We start from the raw sequence: 19,421 nt of genomic DNA on the forward strand, positions 1-19,421 counted from the left end.
AACTTTAGGCATTTCCTTCTTGAGGCAGGGCCATTGCAACACTTTGGGTGTGTTGGTTTTTGCAGTCCATGATTGGTGAGGGGCTGGATATTTGTATATAGAATTCCAGAATAGTTTAGGCTGGAAAAAAAATCCAGAAACCATTGAATCCAGCCTGTGACAAATCCCCACCTTGTCATACAGACCAGAGCACTGAGTACCACATCCAGCTGTTCCTTGGACACCTTCAGGGATGGGGACTTCTCCATGAATGCTACACACAGTCCAAGCTTTTTAACTGGGATTATCTCTTCTGGTGCATCTTCACAGGTACAAGTGTCAGAGGGCTCTGGTTTGTATCAAACTGGTACAATTTCAAATAAATTAAAAAATAAAATCATTACTATTTGTGTGGGTAAGGGCAGGAGTATTTTAAATTTAAATTAAGGATTGAGTCTTTCATTAAAGAGAAATAAACTCTCCACTCAAACAGACCAAAACCCAACTGGTCTTCATGCTTAATTTTACACAAAAAATATACATAATATAATTTTTTCAAGGCAGGGTTTCCCCCCCCCCCCATTGTTTCCCCCCATCTTTATTTCTATTTCTCCTGTGCAAAATATCCCTCTTGCATACCTCCCCTTTCTTCCCATGCAAGAATGGAAGAAATGCTTAATGGGAACCAAAGCACATTAGGAATATTAAGGAAAAATTACAGTATATACACTATGAAATGAAATGCATCTTTTGTGAATAAATCCCCCCAGAAATCTTATATTTCCAGGCATCCACTTACATACCTTCATGTAACAACTTATACATTCGTAAAACATTCATTGAAAGCAGCTCTGCAGTTTTATAGAAAACAACATGCCAGGGATGCAAGAATCTTGCCAGTTCTGTGAAAAATGACACCAATTAAAGCTTAAATTGCTTGTTTTCTCATAAGGTACATATTTTCATAACTTTGAAATCAAATAATTGCTGCTTTTATATTAAATACAATAAAACAAAAAGGATGCTAGTTTAGAGGAACTGCTACAAGCATTTTAATATAATTTTCCCACCATTTAAAGTCACAAAATATGGAAAACAAGTCAAGTATGCAAAGTTCCAAGGAGATAGAGAAACTCCTTCAGATTATTACATCATTTGTCTTTTGTGTCAGGAAATGTGTATGTGATTTCATTGTTTGATTAAATGCCAAAAAAAAAGGCATATTGCACTTATCTAACTGATTACAGATTTTATTCATCTGAAAAAGTATTTGTTCGTACTTTGACATTAGAAGGCAATATTTTTTTTAATGCTCCAAACAAGCATTTTCAAAAAATTATAATCCTAACTTCCCAGGCTTGCTTTTTATTTTGTATTAACAATGCACTGTACTAAAATTTCCCATACTGGAACACAGTCCCTAGTGGTTTTCAAGCTATAAACTGAGTAAACAGTCCCTTTCTTATTGAGTGTCTGTGTGAGTGCATGTTGTTTCTGGAATACATCATATTCATTTGCAGAAACCCTGTGTATGGATCTTTAACACTTTTCCCCCCCTCCTTTTTTATTTTTTTTTCCAAGGTACCTAAAATAATAGCTTTTTAAGACAGTAATATAGCTTTGTAACTTGTGGGGAAAAGCACAGTGTGGCTCACAATCTGAATTAACCGTGTGTCATTAGGGGTAAGTTTCATTTAAAATACCTATTTCTGCTAATTATTCAAAATGCTGATGCTGTGCTGCTGTACTATCTCTGATTTGTGTTAGCATGTTTCTGGCAATGCTCTGCTAAGAATATAAGGAAGTCAACTAAAAATATTTCCATATTGAGTTCCTTGGGTTTTTTTAGTCAGAGCATAGAAAGGTGGCACTTATAGGTGACATTTTTTGGACTCTCACCATATCAGGGTTGACAAACTAAGCTTTACATAATGAAGAAACCTTTAAAAAAACCTCAACAGAAATAATTTGAGGAGCAACACGAAGCTTCATCTGGGGACTTCAAGGTCAGATACCATTGGCCTGGCCTCCATTAACCCCCACAGGAAATCTTCCAGAATCCTTATTTTATCTTGAGTGGGTGTTCCCAAACTATCAGTCTTTTTCTTTTTTTTTTCTTTTTTTTTTTTTCCTCCACCAAAATAGAGGCAGAGTTTCCTTTAAAAGACACGAATTTCATCTGGTAGAACATTTTAACAATGTTTACATGCCACGGAGAAATTTGCAGGGAGAATGGTGATATTTTAAATTGCTCTATTAACAAAAATCTGCCTAAATTTGGAAGAGGGAAAAAGATTTGAAAACTTAGTAAGTGATTAATAGTAAGATATTAAAAGACAGCTAAGTGTTCTCAGTCACTGGGGAGAATAAACTGGGATGGTATAATGAGATCCCTACAGTCTTGTGATCAATCCAAAGGAGCAAGAATGTAATACCAATGGGTTAACTAATTATTTGTATATATTTAAAAAGTCTCTCAGTAGTTTGAATCATGTCCAGTGTGAATGCTGAGGATTACATGATCTATTATTAACCCATTAGTATTGTGCTTTCCGTGTTCTTTGGCAACGAAAAGCTCCAACAGGAATAAACTGCCTAAAATATGTGTCTTTTTAATAAAGTGGGTAAGTTTTTTTCTTTTTTTTTTTTTTTTGGTGGGGAGGGAGACTACATCTTATTTATAGTGTCATTTTAAACTCAAGTTACAACGTCTTAGATTTAAGAGACAGGCCAGCAATGCAGGCAAGGGTGTCTCCTGCAAGGAGACAGAGATTAATGCCATGTGTACTGATGATTCTCCACCACAATTTAGGATTCTGGTGGCGCCATGACGCCCGTTTTTTATGGTGGTTTGCCAAGAGAAAATTACTTAAACCAATTGTGAATGCATTCCTGTTATACTTTTACACAACCACATTTCTGTACATAAATAGCATAATGAGTATTTTTTAAATGATCGCTCGTTCCAGATTCACCTACTTTGCATAAAACGTCAAGCACAGGAAGGAGGGGAGTTGAGGTTTTGTTTGTGTTTTTCTTTATTTTTTTTTTCTTTTTCCTAACTGAGAAAGGTTTTCACATGGGAATATACTTTTTTTCCCCCTCCTTCTTTCTCCATGACAACTGACCACAATTGAAGTAGATTCTTCTTAACATACTGTAATGTGAGAATTTTCTTCAGCTGGAGGGTGTTTTAGTCCCTAAATTGAAAGCTGTTCTACTTCACTGCATAAAATGTGAACATGAATGTTTATCAGGTAAGAACTGGTACAGGAGCAGCTTGAAGGCCCTCAAAACCAGAAGTTTTTAAGACTTTACATATCTCAGATGGAGAAGAATTTGTAAACTGAAATGTTCTAAGCCAAACATGGTATCCAGATATTAAGGAGAGTGTACATCAGGCAAGCAGAATATTTTAAAGTGTTTTTGCTAACTTTACAATTGTTTTTATCAATTTACTTGTTTCAGAATTTTGCAAAGAATGCATTTGTTCTTTTTTGCCCCAGTCTATGAAGAGGCGTTTGTGGAGCTGTCTATTTTACGGTGTTATTTTTGTGAGCTTGCTGTAGGTCAATAAAGCAAGATTTATTAGTGGCTTTTAGAAATGCTGGTATTCTAATCATTGCTGTATTTTTAGGAGTGAGTCTCTTTGTTGCCTGAGCCACTCAATCTGTCTCCACGAGTTTGATTCTTGGTTGTGCTCCTATTTGAAGGCAATTCTCAAGTGCAAGTGTGTTCATGCTGGGTGAGGGAGCTCACAGAGCTGCTCTGTCCCTCTGAGGGTTTTGAAAACTCGAAATAAAACGAAGTATCTAGTGTGATATTTAATGGGAGGAGGGCTGTGTGTGAGGATGATGGGTTTGGAGGCCGCCTCTGCTTCTGGTTTTGCTGTGCTCCGAAGGATTTGTAATTCTTTTAAAGTCAGTGGCTTCCTACTGTGACTGTGAGAACTATGGTAATCAAGCCTGAAGCATTTGAATGACAATGTTGTCATGTTTAAATATTAATCTGACTGGAGCAGATAGAGATATAATGCTGGGAGAGAATAATGTGTGTCTATAAATAAGGTCATTGTCCAAGGCCAAAACGAGCACTTTCCCTTCATCCTTAGGCAAGTTCTTCCTGGTCTGACAGAAGGTTTGGAAGGGTCTGATAAAAAAAAATCTTTGCCAGAGTTGTAGTTTTCATGAAGAAAATGTCAATGTGTGTGTTGAGGAAAGGATTTTTCTTGCTTTCTTACAACCATTGCAACAAGTAACAGGGAGTTCACACAAAACACAGCAAAACAATTGATCTAACCATATTTCCATTTTGATGGTGCTTATGGTAGAGAGATGTTTACTAAACAGACCTCTACAGAAAAAAAAAGGCAGTCTCTAGTACTTCTCTGTGTTCTTTAACATAATATTTTGGTTTGGAAATTAGAGATTGACCTGAAATTACGGCACGTGAAAAATAATTTCCTCTTGATGTGCAATTAATTTGGTGTTTAAGTATAACTTCAGTGTCAGAATAACAGATTTCTACTGCTGTGTGTGGTTCCTGCAGTTAATACATCCAGTTGTGTCAATATTGGCTGTAACTCCAATGCAAATATGTGGGGTGGTCATGGAAAACTTGCTCTGAGAATTGGGAAAATATTCCAGGGAAAATGATGATAAGGGCTAGGAGATTAAACAGTTTGGTAGTCAGGGCAGAAGAAGAGTCTTTCTGGCAATTCAGGGGTAATTACAGTTGCTGGAAATTGTGAAGGTCAACAGTGTGGAAGGAGAGGACAGAGAGGACTTTGGAAAAGAGATGTAAAGGCCAAGTACACAGGACAGAGAGGTCAAGAGGAAGATTGGCAGGACAGCCAAAGAGTTTGCCTCCAGAGAGAAGCAGAAAGGGATGACTTCCTAAAATAGAAAGCCCAAAGAGTATCATCAAAGGATTCAGCTGTGGGAAACCTGTCCAGCTGAAGAGGCAGCCAGTCTCAGATGTTTATTATTTTTTGGAATGCTGCAAGATGTAAAGCGGTCAATTTCAATTAAAATAAAAACATGTTTGGATTGAGAGAAACAAATTTGCCTTTCAGATTTTCTTCAGAAAACTTCTGCTGCAGTTCAAAAAGCCCCAAATTATCTCAGGGTCTTAACATGTCAGAAACTGCCCAGCTATTTGAAGCACAGTTGATAATGGGGGTAAGGAGACTGATTTGCAGAAATATGGAGCCTGTAATAAGAAAAAGTTGGAATTAAAATTGTCAAATAAAAAGTGTAACCCAGTGTGACTCATCATTGGGTGACATTTTCAGACTTGTTCATTTTTTAACTGTTCAAGTACCTTTATGATCACCTGTCATATATGTGTCACTACTTATGTCAGCTTGAAAAGTCAGGGCTGGCTGTTGGAATTTTGCTGCAACAAGTAATGCCTGTTACTTTTTCAAGTGTATGAGATAATACAGTGTACATCAAACTGCTGCTGCTGGAGAAACATGGACTTGTGGTGTGGCTATGCTTGATAGCTTAATTATTCATTGCTTTGTTACTTTTTTGCTTTTATAAAATTGGTTTCTGTCAGGTTTGAAGTATGTCAGCTCAAGACCCAAACATGGATCATATTTGCAAAGTCAGCTGTACAAAAGTCTTCACTTAATGAACATGTTTACTTTACATTTGTGCTTCTATAAATAACGTATAATGTAAATTTCCAAGGTCTAGGGTCTCTTTCCCAGAGGGGAGGTAGTTCTGGTGCAGGAGTTGAAAAAGTTAAATTATTGCTACTTCTGCTGAGGGCTCTGCAGCTTTATATGAAGTGTTCTCTAGAACACCTTACTCAAAGAAACTTCCATTTTTGACTGCCAAAGATATGGAGAGGGCACATAATAAGGCAAGAATTGGGTGTTTGTGGAAGTTATACCCACATCTATTTCAAAGCATTTTTCAACAAGCCTCTATCTTGTACCCTGGTTTACAGGGAAACTAAAAAATTCTGTCTCTAATGCACAAATATTTATTTGGCACTTGTCATATTATCAGGGTATCCCCATAGAAACTTGATGTCATGGTTGTTATCAATTTTATATCCAGAATAAAAAGGAAAAAGTTACCATTTTGCCAAAATACACATTTAAGTCTCCAGTCTTTTGGTGAGAGTTGTGACAGTTTGACATTAGTAAGTAGGAAGGAAAAGAAATTCAAAATACTCTTGTTTATTAATGATGCTTGCCTATCCCAAAGTCAGCCCTGTGTACTGGGCTGATTATAACAGGATTTCAGAGGAAAAGAGGCAGAATATTTGGATGAATTTACACGAATTTAACATAAGTGAATTTTAGTAATGGAGACTGATGAGTGTCTGAGTTTGAGTGTTATATGAGAACTGTGCTGTAGAACAATAACTCTAGAACAATGACACCTAGGCTGCTTTCAGTGGGACCAAATCCCACATTTGCTTAGTTAATCTGCACTTTCCAGGCAGTTCTGCACACCATCTCCCCACCAATCCAGGTGTTAACCATAAGCACTGGTTATTGCTTGAGGAGCAGAGCTTTCAGGGAGGGCTCAGGGAAAGGAACAACCACACTGTCATGTTCAGCTGACACAGCTGTTCATTGTACAGCCTCTCCTCCCTGCCTGGACTATTGCCATGGATGATTTAAGTGTGTTTGGAGTCCTGGTGGGTGCAGGAGCCTTGCTGGGCTGTCTCTACTGGGACCAGTGACAGGAGCGGGCATCAGCCGTGCTCACTGCTTGGCAAACCCATGCAACGCCAAGAGTGAGGAAATTAAAATCTAATGCTCTTCAAATGGGCAGCCTGACACATAATGGAGATGGGGCAGAGAGCCTGGGTATGTCAGGAACATCATTTTAACCCAACAAGACACATGTAACCAGGCATGACATGCTGGCGTGCTGACACGGGGACAGTGCATCCCAAATAAAGGCAGTTTGCTGAAAATCAGATTCCCCTCACCCTAAACAAATTTCAGTTTGCAGGATTTCATGATTAACAGGCTTTCTAGGATATTTACAACTTTCTGGAGTGAGAGCCTTTTTTTTTTTTTATTTTTTTTATTTTTTTTGGTAAGAAAAAAAGTTAAATGGAACACACACATTGCCTTTGAAATGTGGCCATAGGAAGGTCATATATTTAGGTGTTACATATTAAAATATTGATTTTTTTAGAATATAAAACCCCTGCTTACAATAAATACAATGCAAGTCATAACCTTTATTATAAAAATATTCCAGTGTTCCACAGTAAAGGGTCATTAACATTGCTATGCTGTAGAATTTGATCATTACTGGAGGATACTATGTTTTGTTTTTAATCAGGCAGTGATTTATATGGAAACTTATTAAGAACCAAGATATGGCTCATTTCTGATCTCTGACATGCTTAAAAGATGTTGCAAATTAAGGGATTGATCCTGTAGATCACTGAGCTGATAGGAAGAAATGTCAATAAGCAAAGTGCTCACTCTGTCACTGGCCTGTACCTTGCACATCAGTAGATGTGCAGTCCTGGGGAAAACTGAGATGCTGAATCTGTCCTGATCCCAACCATTCCAAAGTCCCTTCACTTTAGGGGAAGTGAAGCATGTGATTCTTTCTTTTATTTTAATTCTGGATAAATGGTTGAGAGTTGCTTTTCCTTTGAAGTGGAGAAAGCCTCACCCCTAAGAATGCATTGGGATGCTCTCACTTAAGGTGCTGGCTTTGCATCCAGACATTGTGAAGGGACACCTGGGGAATGGAGAGCTTTGGGAAGGGCTAATGGTGAGCAAAAATGGCTGGGGGCATGGCTGATAATTAATATACAACAGAGATGGTGTCCATCACACAGATTCTTCAGCTCCTCATAGTGAGGAATGAAGCTCATAAGTCTCTTCAGTGGAGAAAATGGACTTGGATGGAGTTCTTCCAACTCAGGATATTCTGTGATTCTCAGTGCTGAATATTCAGCTACACCATGACAAGGGGAGTTCACACAAGCAGATTTATGTGATAACTTATCACGCCTTTAATTAATTAATTTAAATTATTCTGATTTCATTGCATCACTCTCCTGGAGCAGCTCAGCCTGAAGGTTTGTGCTGGTGTACTCTTGGCTCCTTTCAGCATCACCAGTGCTCACAGAGCCATTCTCAGTGATAAGGAATAGTGTCCCTTAGCAGTATGACACACATCACCTTCCTGGACCTGCCTGCAATGCTGGGACCTCCTGGGATGGACTGAGGCCTTTGGGGTGGCAAGAGCAGAGCCAAGGGTGCTGAAGTGCCCCATGGCAATTAAAATAACTTCTGGAAATGGAGAGTTCCTAGCAGAAAAAACTTGCCTTCATGTAAATCCACTTCTGTGAGGAAATCTGTGAACAGTGTGATGTCAAATGTTACCCAAGAAAATTTCCTACAGGGGAGCAAAATCTTCCTGTGCCAGAAGGATCCCACTGCACATGCATTACTTATTAATGTGGGTGAGTTTGGTTTGAGGAGTTTAAATATATATTTATTTTTTTTAGGTAGTGAATGTTTTCCATTATTTTAATTGGGAAAAGCCTGATAAAAGCAAATGTACACTTCACGTGTCGAAGAACACGCTACAGCTTTTTTTATTCACGTGAGACCTGCTTATATGTCACTTTATATGATTTTCTTTTTAAATTTTATTAGCTGAGTTTTAGTGCTCTTTAAAGTAAAAGTGATAGCAACCAGGTGCATTGTGGGGTAGATGACACAAGCTTGCCAACACACCTACGTGAATAATTCCCACATTTCCAGCCTCTGCTGCTTGTGCAGGACCAGACAGATGTTTTGTGCTGCTGATGCATAGAGGGCTCTCAGGCAGACACCACCAGTCTGATTTTGAGACCATAAACTACATTTCATTCCTCTAAAGTGAAATATAGTAATTAAAAAAAAAAACAAAAACCAAAAAAACCCCAATTTGTTCATTGAGTTTGCATTTTTGTTCACATCATTTTTCTCTAATATTTTTCAGTTCTGATGAGAATTTTAAAAGTTGATATATCAAAGCCCCCTACTTTACTTGCTTTCAGATATTTGAAGCCTTCTCATGGCTAATCAAATAGAGAGAAAGCCAGTTTGTCTCTTGAACAATCAACAATAAATACATGAATTTTTGAGGATAGTGAGAGGCACAAACTGCACCCATTCAGTCAGTGCTGCCTGTCCCTACATGAGCCTGTTACTGCTTAAAATTTTATATGTTTTTTTTTCCTTTTTAAACACCTCAGCAGATTGAAGTGAAAACTTTTGCAACCTGAATTTAAAAAAAAAGAAAGAAAGAAAGAAAGAAAGAAAGAAAAAAAAACCACCCCCCAAAAAAGCCTTATATTCTTTTTCCTTCAAGCCTTTGATCCTGACTCTCCAGTCGTGGGAACCAGGAGAAGTCATCTCCTGTGAACTGTGAGTAGGAAGCTGCGAGGGAATCAGCAGATGAGTTGGAAGGTTAGGCCTTGTTTATGCTGGGGATTAAGTCATTTGTGGTCAGTGCCCAACGCAGCTGGGCTGCTGCAGCTCCCTGCTCCCATCAGATGCCATTCCTGCAGGGAGCATCAGGGCTTCTCCCTCCCCACCAGGGCAGGGAGCATCCTCATCCTGCTCCTCGCGTTCCCAACGTGTGCTGGGGCAGGCAGAAAACGCCAGGGAATAAAAGGGATTGATCAAAACCATAATTTTATGGGTGTAGCAATAAACAGCCAAGCCAAGCCCGAGCTGCAGAACAGCCCAGAGGCTGCTGCTCTGTGTTTCTCAAGGAAAGGAGAAAGCAATCAGCAGATAGGGAAGTGAAATCACTCAAATTGCTGCAATGCTCTATCTGTGGGACCATTTCAAATATCTGCCTACATGGATTGTGCTCTGAAAGTTTAAGACTTTTTCCAAAGGTGGTTTATTGTCAACCACTATTAGGGTAGATTTATTTTTTTTCTAGCAGGCACATGGTTAACATTTTGCTGTACTTCTAAATATAAACTCATTTCCCAGTAGTATTATCCAGGTCTCATTCCTCCTCTATTTCTCTCCCTTTTTTTTTTTTTTTTTTTTGTTCCTCTCCCTCTTTCTCCCTCTGTCACTGTGGATTTGATGAGGCTCCAAGTTACAACTGGATGCTGTGAGGATGGATTGCTGTTGAGCTCTGTGCTGAGTTGCACCACCACTCTCTGTAAAGTTTTACTTTCGTGGAGTGCTATACAGTGACTTTTTATGTGTCTAAGAAATGGAAACATTTTGTCTCGTATAAAAAAAAAAAAAAAAAGAAATATTTTTATACTGTGCTCCATTCACAGACCACATCAGAGGTATTCTAAGAATAGAATAGATCAAATATATTTTATGGAAATATAATGAGAAAAGGATGTGTTCCCAAAACTCACTCTGAACAAAGGAATGCAACATAGTCAGGAATACTTTAATGCTCCTAACAATTTTCTCATGTGAAAGGCTGAAGGAACAGTCTTGGTTTGAAGAAATCTTCCAATTCTCCCCAGGCACCCTGAACTTGAAATCAGAACTAGGAAAGCTATATATTACAAAAAAAGAAAATGTATGGAAAAAGTGACTGAGGGCATTAACCATAAAAGACGTTTTGAAAAGAAAAATAACATCAATATGAAACATTTTGTCATGTTTCATTTCATTGATCATATATTTATTTTATGTGCTCTGGAGCGCTGAAGCTTAGATGTAACTACATTTCAGGAGCCTCATATTAGACCTGTCATTTTCTTTGTGGTGAAAACTGAACAGCAAGGAAAAAAAACATAAAATAGATTGCAATTATTAGATTTGGGTTGGATTCCATTGGATTCTGCTTAAAAACTTAAAAAAAAAAAAAAAAAAAAGGAGCTTGGAAAAAGAGACATTGCATTAACAGTGATTAAAGGCACTGCCTGTGTGACAGATAGAGAAGTAGGAGGTACACCTACAATGTAAAATAATGCATCTTTTCCACAGTAATGCAATATGTTCACCTTAAATAGGCTTGTAATTAAACCTGCCACTGTTGATTAGATCAACCATGTAGGAAAGATGCATTTGTATTAGTTCTAATTAAATCCATTTTAAACAAGTTGGAGTTATGGATTGGTTTTTCCACTCCCCAATACAATAAATGTATTTCAGATGCTGCAAGTGGCTACCCTGTAGTGGATCTCTGCTTAAAAGCCTTTTCTGCAGCTGGTCTCTGATCCCAGGTTTCTTCTGCCTCAGCTCTGAGCATAATTTCTAGGCAAAACCCTCAATGATTTAAATTTGGGTTTTTACAGGAACATGAAGGATGGAATCAGGTCAGTGTGAGCACCATAAGAAATTTGGTTTAGTGTTGGTAAGGAAAAATATTTATTCTATCTTGAGTTTTTGTGTCTTAATGTGTTTTCCAATAAGCATAAGGTTGGTTTAGAAGTTCCTAGTGGAGAGAAGTGGGGAAGGGAAGGCCTGAGCTTGGGGAGCTCTGGCACATTCTGGCACATTCTTGCTGCTTTTTCCAGTGCTGGGTGGCATTACTCACACCCAGCATCCCTAGGGTTGTTGGTGTCCAGCCCAAAGAGATCCACTGTGTTCTCAGAACCCCTGTTAGAGCTAAAAGCAATACTCTTCTTGGATTGTCTGGAGTGAGGATTTTGGCACTAAGTGGAAATTTTCAGGTATATCAAGCGAGGTAATCTATAAATGTTAATGAAGTCCCACTGTGGTGGTAATTTATTTGGGGGCATTTTGTGCAGTTCAGATCTCTGAGCAGGCTTTCCAAGGTGCAAGCCCAGAGGAATATCAGCAGGTTTTTTTTCTCAGTTCATCATCTCACCTCTCAGTTCAGAGCAAGTTGTGGGTGCACAGTGGAAATGAAGGGGTTGGAGATTTTGGGCTCCTTTCTGGTGCTCAGCCTGTTGGGCTTTTGTCCCCATGTCATGATGCTGGTGGTTCTGTGTGGGCACCTGCCAAAAACCCTTTTTTCTCAGGGGCAGGATGTGTCTGGAGTGCAGAGTCCATCCCTGGGACTGTCCCCAGCATGGATGGTGGCCAGAGATGCTGATTCACCCCTGGGCACAGCGTGGCTCTGCTCCTTTGGACTCCTCCTTCACTACCAGCAGCCAAGTGGGTCAGGAATTGTGATCGTGGCCCTGTGAGTGCCAAACTTTATTTCTGAAACAACCCAAGTGCACTGAAAACCTTCAGGAACTGAGAGTGCTCCGTTTCGCATTGTAACACAGCTGGAAAAAAAAAATAACTTGTGCTGTGTTTTCACATTGATTTTCCTTTTCAATTTAAATGGCAGCAGGCTGAGGCACAGAATGGGAGGGAATGTTCTGAGCTCTGCAACTGGGAAAAGAGCCTGGTTTTCTGATTTTGTGTCCGTGTTATCCAATTAAATTTTGTCACTGTCCTGTGATTTCATGTCCAGTGCAGTATTGCTTCCACAGAAAAGCTAATTATGGAATAAGATAAGTATGAAAGTGCCCATATTTAATTACTGCTATGAAGTATATTCAGGAATAAGATTTTTTTCCCCTAAAATTGCTTTAATTAACACGAAGGAAAAGTTTCTGATTATTTTTATTGTCACATGATAGAAAGAAAATTAGTTCATGCTACCACTGAACTATATTTAGGTTCTATCATTCTATATAACAGAAAATTTGAAAATTAATTTGTCAGATTTTATTGCTCCTTTTTATCTCATAAGAGTTTTCTTCAAGTACCATTAAACAATGATACAATTTTTAGAATATCAGTTATCAGATGGTAAAAGTTTATTTTTTGTTTTTAAGTTGTGTGTTTTGTCTTTTTTAATTTTTTTTATTTCTTAGCTGAGGGGAAAATTTCTACCTTCCAGAAACCTGATATTTTGGACCAGATCCCTGTCTGAACAGGTTGTATGCTGCCCTTTTCAAAATCAAGCTATCAGAGGATGCCCTTCAGCAGAAGTGTTAAGAGGACTTGGTGAGCTTAACATGTTTCGCCTGCTTAATTTAATTTGGAAAAATTCAACCAGAAAATGAAGTTATTAACAGGTTGGTACATTCAGAGATAAGATGATGTCACAGGAAAGCAGTCAAGTGGGCAGCTTGTCAAAATATAAAATATGTATCTGTCAGAATCAAATGATAGATAAGCTGTGGCTGGGTGTAGGATGCAGTGAAAATAGTGTGCTAAAAATTGAACCCGAATCCCACCAGTCTGGAGCACAAGCTTTTAGTAACTATTGTGGTGAGCAGAAACACAGCAATCCTGGGGACATGAACTGTGCTGCTTCAACTGGGAGTGTGCAATTTCTGGCCAGTAGCCAGAGGCACTCTCATCACCAAGGGTCAGCAGAGACCCTCAAAGTGTGTCTGTTCCAGCAGGTGGGGACTGAAACAACAGTGGGGCACTCAGTGTGAGAACCTGGAGCTGCTGCAGAGTCCAGAGGAGAGCATGGAGCTTCTCCAGGGCTGGGAGAGCTGGGAGTGTTCATCTGGAGAGGAGAAAGCTCCAAGAAGAGCTCAGAGCCCCTTCTGGTACCTAATGGGCTCTAGAAGAGCTGGGGAGGGACTGGGGACAAGGGGTGGAGGGACAGGATAAGGGGGAATGGCTTTAGGTTAGAGATTAGGAATAAATTCTTCCCTGTGAGGGAAGAAGTGTGCCCACAGAATCTCTGACTGCCCCTGGATAACTGGAAATGTCCAAGGCCAGGCTGGATGGAGCCTGGAGAAACCTGGAACAGTGAAGGTATCCCTGCCCATGGCAGGAGGGATGGAACAAGATGACCTTTAATGGTCCCTTCCAGCCCAAAGCACTCAGTGATTCTACAACTGAAGTTGGGACACCCCATTACCTCAGATATGCCACAATGAGCATTAGTAAATTGTTCCCTGGGCTACTTGAAAAAATTTTGATGCCTTAAAATGTGAAAATAATCTGTCTGGCCATTGTAAGAAGCCTTTCTGTGTTGGAGAGGTCAGATGAAAGAGAGGAGTCTCCAGTGTATTTTCCAGGAACACGTACATGTCCTGTTCCATCACAGTGCCCTTCTGGCTTGTCATCTCAAAGAGCTGGCACCAGGAGGTTAAAGTTAATCAGCTTGGGAATTTTAAATGGCAATTTGGAGTCTCGTATGAGTCAAACAGAATAGGCCACTTAGCAAGGAATGCAGTCAAACTCCCAAATATTGTGATGGCAAAATGAAAGAAATGCCATTATAATAAAAGTCAGTATTGTGTTATCATTGAATTTGGGAAAATGATCCTGTTTTTCTGGAACTTCATTCACTGCAAGTTGCAAAACTGAGCTTAAAGGCTGTAAACTCTTGGGGAAAGCTCATGCAATGTGTCTGTTTGCTTGGGATCTTCCATGATGCAGAATTTAACTGTGATGGAAATTCTCAGGACTAACAGAATACAAAGAGTAGAAGCCCTAAATAAAACGATGCACTTATATTTAAAGGGCAGAAGAGACTGGTCTGACCCTTTGATCTATAGGCCATAGTGCTTTGTTCATTAATACCACCATGATATTTCCAATTTATGCTTCAGCTTAGATAGTTCCTAAAGGTTCAGCTTGAGATATATTCTTCCTTGGGAAAAAAAAAAAAAATTAATATGTTGTTCTATTGTAAATATTTTTCAATATAGAAAATATTTCTCATTTAAATTTCTTTAGTCGACTGACCTTCAGAATTTGATTCTTATTATTTATGCCTGAACAATTTTAACTTTTATCAAAATCATTCTCTTTCTTAAATGAAGCAAGTGGAGTTTAAATCTGTAAAGGGTCTTTAAAATTGTCGTTATTTGGGTTTCTTTTCCTCCCCTGAATTAATTCCAGCAAGTTTGCCAGGCATTTTATTGTGTTATTTGCAGAACTGAATATTTTTGGTTTCAGTTTGGTGGGGATATTTTTTTGTTCTCTAACAGTTTTCCTCAGTGCTGTATACAGAGGAGACAGCAACACTCTGCTGCTGTTATCCTCCATTTTATGTACTCAAGGATCACATTCTTCCTTTGGAGCTTCAATCTGTTGGCATTTTATGCGCTATACTTAGTCTATATCATGCTAATTTTTTAGTCAGCAATAATTGTAATGGTGACATAGAATGATCTATAGCTGCTGTACAAATTTAAAGCATCATAGATATGTATCAACTCTCAAAGTGGAACATATCATGCATTTTTTGGTTAAAATCTGAAAATAAATCACAAATCTCCCAGCATGAGGAGCTCTGTTTTAGACTTGTGTAACGACAATGCTCTCATAATTGAAAGAAAAAAGAAAAAGGAAATTTGGGAGACTGTTAGTCTACATGTGGCATACTTTTTTACTCTTGAATTGAAAAAAAAAAAAAAATCCATTGACACATTTGGACTGAAATACTCTTTGCTGCACATGTTTTATATATGTGGGTTTATTACACAGATCATGTGTCTTCATTAGGTAATTTATATTGTGTTATCCAAAGAAGATGTTCTTGTTCAATTGGATACACAATGAAAGTTTCAAGAAAACTCATTAATCCTGTGTTTACAGAGATCAGAGCATGGCCATGGAATAACAACAACAAACACAAATATCTTTATCTGCTGAGGCAGTTACCTACGAGATTGTGCTCCCTGGATAACAGTGTGTGTAAATATAAACATATATGCAATATAGGCAGGGATGAGTCATATTTTAAGTGGGACTTTTTCTTCCTAATTCTCTTCCTGAAATATATATATTAGGTTTATCCACTATGCATCTTTTGAAGCAAAAATTTAATGATGAATCAAACTGATCCCAATGAAGAAAATTCAGTCATTTTGTTATCTCAGACAACTTGAGCACTGATGTTTCAGGGGAATGGCAACTTGAATTTGAGCTCTCCTGACCTTTTTTTTTCCTCCTTCCCAGAGAACTTTGATATTTCCTAAATGGCTGTTTTGTTTCCTTGTACTAATCTGACACTGTTCACCCAGAAACTGAATCTAGTTATCACTGGTTAGGCTAATTAAGATTTCTTGGTTTCTCTCCCCCTTTGTCATTAAGCTGGATTTGAGCTTCACATACCATTGCAATTACTTTGAAATTCCAAGTCTCCTTGCAAATACTTTGAGAAATCTGAAAGCTAAATGGTTCCCAAGTTTAAAATAGGATGTTCCCTAGTTGAAAGGCAAAAAGCAATATTGTTATATTTGTATTCTGATGAAATTCATTATGAAAAATATAATTTGTGTCTCCATAACAATCTACTCTTCTTCAATTAGGGATTAAGCCAGATACAGTATTTTCTCTAGATCTTTTTAGTAAATTTTTTTTTCATTGAAAATACAGAAGGAGTTTGAAGTGTTTGTTACTGGCAGTAAAATATATGTTTGCAGAGTTTTTCTTCTGTTTATTGTAAATCAGCAACAGAACAGCAATCCATGGCATCAGTCCAGGAAACTGAGATTATAAAGTTAGGCAGTAAAAAGATGAACAAAAAATCGTGTTTAAAACTCTCAATGAATATCTTCCTTGTTATTCAGTGAGGACTTGCTCCAGCTCCCTTTGAAGTCAGCAAGAAAACTCCCACCAACTTCCAGGGGATTTGGCTCAGACCCTGATTTCCCACTTTTGTGTCCAGTTTGGGGTGGGATATGGAAAGAGGGAGTGCAGGCAGAGAACTGTAACTGATGGGATTGGGGCAAGGGCCTCAGTGTGGAATGAAGGTGAAGAGATGAAGTTATTTTTCACACCAGTTCCATTATTCATGGGAACATGAGCACTGGAAATGGTGCCACATTAGTGGCCAATTTGTTTATGTGCTACAAGCCCTCACTGCTGTCCACAGCTCCAGTCCCCTGAAGAACATCTGAAGTGTAACCTAGGAGAAATCTGTTGTAATTTGCTCTCCTGCTCTCTGTATTTATAAGCCTACAATATTGTAAGTTTTTACTGTGGGTGGACAAGCAACATCCACTCATATCAAAGAAGATACAAGTACAGATAAATATAACTTTATACATTCATTTTTATATAACTTATGTAAATGTATGCACAAGTTAGTCACAGTCCCCAGGCTGGCAGCAGATCTGATGTGGCCATTGTTGTGGCTTATTTTGGACACCAGTGTTGCTGGACAATCCTGCTGCCTCCAAGCAGAACTTTGCATGTGTGAGTTTGTCTGCTAGAGCAAGGTTTGGCAGGATGGAGGTGGCAGGAGGGGACACAGAGGGACACAGTCACAGCAGTTCTTCATCTCTCTCCAGTGTGGCTTAGGCAAACTGCACGTGGATTTTTCTCTTGAGGGCATTAGCAAGAATTGATGTCTGAAAACTGAAGCACAAAGAGTTGGCTTGTGCATGGACTGCAGCCCTCACTGCCATCCTTATATTCACAGAAAGATTTGGGCTAAAGATCATCTCCACATTTTAAATTAAGTAAAAAATTGTATTTTGCCCCATTGCACCAGTGGTTGCTCCAGAAAAGTAGAGTTTTCTTTAGCACTTGCTGTTGAGTACTAACTGACCATTTCAAAAAACAAATCAAAGACTACAGACACAGCAGCTTATTGTTCCTTTCTGTGTGAACTTATCTGGTCCCCAAAGATTAAACAGAACAAAAGGGACAGTTTTGGTATGCCGGGTTCAATTGTCAAAATTAGTATTCTTAGTGGTCTTCCTTATTTTAAACACCCATGAATAACTTGGTCCCTACTGCTTAGATTATAGATTTTAGTGTATGAATTTTAATAATTCTAATTAATGGTGCTATCTTTATTATGTTACTTTGTACTTGGGTTCACTCTTTCATCACAAGATCTCAAAGCACTCTATTAAGCTGCACCAAATCTTTGTAAAGTAGATGAATTTTAGCCTATTGAGTTTATGTATTGGATAAGTGTAGTAAAGGGAACGAAGAGTTTTTCCACAGTTCATTTCAGAGCTTTGCATTGATTCTCTGAAATATTTGAACACTGGAAAAATTAGGCTCCAGAAAACTTGACTCCCACTTCTACCCGCTAAATTATGGATCTCTTTACTCCCCATTTTGAATTTCAAGTAATCTTTGAAAAATTTGTATTTGTGAGTCTTCAAATATGAATAGTGATAATTATATCAATATTATTAATATGCACTATTAAAAGAAATAAATCTACATTTGCAAAGCTTTGATGTGCTTACAAAAACTGAACTTTTAAATGAAAGTGATTTTAAATCACGTATGTATTAGAGAAATCTGTTAAGACAGTCTCACAGAGATCTGCATATGCTCAGAGCAATGCCTCATGTGCTCCTGCAGCTCTGCCCTGATATCTGATATCTGATGGAACAGACCTGCTCAGAACCTCACAGGTTTATTCTCAAACCATTTTTGTTGTGTTTCCTCCTATTTGTTAATTATGGTGATTTTAAAAAAATCTGTTTGATGTATACATATATATATATTTAAATTTGTGTACGATTTTTTATGGTGCTGTAGTTGTGTGCTGTGAGAATTACCACCTGGAGAATCTGTCTGCTAAATCCACACCAGACATCTGTGGTGGACTGTTACCTCTCATAATCTCACCTTTCAAATCCACCAATTATTGCAGATATTGTAGCACTTTTCTTAAAAGTTCTTCCTCTCCTTTCCCACTGGTCATTCACCACATGGTTTTCCTTCTTCTAAAGGATTTTCATATTTAAGATTTGTTAAATAGTTCAATCTGCTGCATCATTAGTCTTTCTTTTCCATTTGGACATTTTAAGACACTTATTAAGCTGGTTTAAAAATAATAAAATTGTGACCTTTAGTTGACATTCCAAGCTTGTATTTGGAAGGCTGTGCTTATATTTTGAGGTTGCTGCCTAGGAAATTCAAGACTAAATGAACTAACTAATTTTGAGTGCTTACCTCCTTTCAATGTTTTTTTTTTTTTTTTTTTTTTTTTTGGTGAGGAGTTTTAGTCTAAAGGAGCATGTTTAAGAACCAGGCTGATGAAGGCAGAAGGTGCCTGAGAGTGAAGCAAAAATGTTTGGAAAAGCAGGATTGGACTCCTTGTCTCTTCTGCCCAAACCACCAGCATCTGGGGAGCAGGAGGATCACATCTCATGGACACATGAGCAAAGGCTTGAGGCTTAGCAAAGTTTCCAGGGGTAAGGTACAGGTTTTTTGTTTCCTTTGCTTGATTGTCTGCATTTTAATGGAATGGAAGCTTTTAAATGCTGGTACAGATCTTCATAAAATATGTAAATTGTAGTCCATGGACTTTCTGTGTCAGGTAAGTGTAGCAATATGTGAGGGGTTTTTTTTTAAGTTTATAGTTATTTTAACCAAATTGCTGAACAATGCAGCTAAGCAGCAGCAGTGGAAGAACTTAGGTGGGAGGGGGAGAAAAGAAAAGTTGAGAGAAAGACAAAAGGATGTCTGTAGGTATCCAGGGATTCTTCAGACTTTTGCAGTATGGCTTCAAACCCTGTGATCAGTGGATTCTACCTATTCCAGCAAAAGTTTTGGTCAG

This window comes from Erithacus rubecula, assembly GCF_903797595.1.
Source record: "Erithacus rubecula genome assembly, chromosome: 8".
NCBI lineage: Eukaryota > Metazoa > Chordata > Aves > Passeriformes > Muscicapidae > Erithacus > Erithacus rubecula.